The 839-nt window shown below is 40.4% G+C and overlaps 1 non-coding gene across 1 annotated transcript; it reads left to right on the forward strand.

The window, feature by feature from the left end:
- Positions 1–239: 239 nt before the first annotated feature.
- Positions 240–311, forward strand: TRNAC-GCA (transfer RNA cysteine (anticodon GCA)). Its single transcript has one exon. It is a non-coding gene; the product is annotated as a tRNA-Cys (tRNA).
- Positions 312–839: the final 528 nt, after the last annotated feature.

Genomic DNA, 839 nt, shown 5'->3' on the forward strand with positions numbered 1-839 from the left:
CTCACACCTCATTCCCCATCCAAACACACACCCCACACTGAACACAGAGCTTCTCACACAAACATCTCCCTTCTCATGATGAAAGACTCACACGCTTAATATTCACATACAACTCTCTTCTGACAGCGCACGACTAACACACTCAGTACACACACACACCCCCTTTTTCTAATGTCCAGATTGTTGACTCCAATCTTATCTTTCTCAAAAAGCCTTTTAGAGACTACAAGCTCAACGCCGGGGGTATAGCTCAGTGGTAGAGCATTTGACTGCAGATCAAGAGGTCCCTGGTTCAAATCCGGGTGCCCCCTCGAAAGATTTTTGTGAATTCTTATTCTTAATCCTACTGAGAGTAAAGCATAATTTTTGCACGTATTGGGCAAAAGAAAAAAACTAAATCTATAGTTTCTACTGCAAAAATTACTTAACGTCAGTGAGTCAGTTATTGCTGCCGAGAGGCCTTTTCAGCTTTCCTTTTTGCTCAGTAGAGGGGGTATGGCTCAATGACAGAGTATTTGCCTAGTATCTTAAAGGAATGTAGTTAAAATTCTGAGCCTGTGTGCTGAGGGAGAGCAGTTTTTATTATTATAAAAAAATAAGCTGTCTAGTGCCACACATTTCCACAGCCCTTTACAAGCACAGAGTAATGTGATTTATATGTATATAATTTGTGTATCAGTCAGGAGGACCATATCTTGCATTCTCAAGACAACTGGCTAAAGTATCCAAAAATAATTTCTTTCTGTAAGCTTGCTTAGCCATAGCTCTGGAGGTTTCTGCTTCAAATTGACATGTTATTTGCAGTAAACCCCTTTGAATTCCAGGACTGAGCTATTTGG

Source organism: Chelonoidis abingdonii, chromosome 21, assembly GCF_003597395.2.
Source record: "Chelonoidis abingdonii isolate Lonesome George chromosome 21, CheloAbing_2.0, whole genome shotgun sequence".
NCBI classification, from domain to species: domain Eukaryota; kingdom Metazoa; phylum Chordata; order Testudines; family Testudinidae; genus Chelonoidis; species Chelonoidis abingdonii.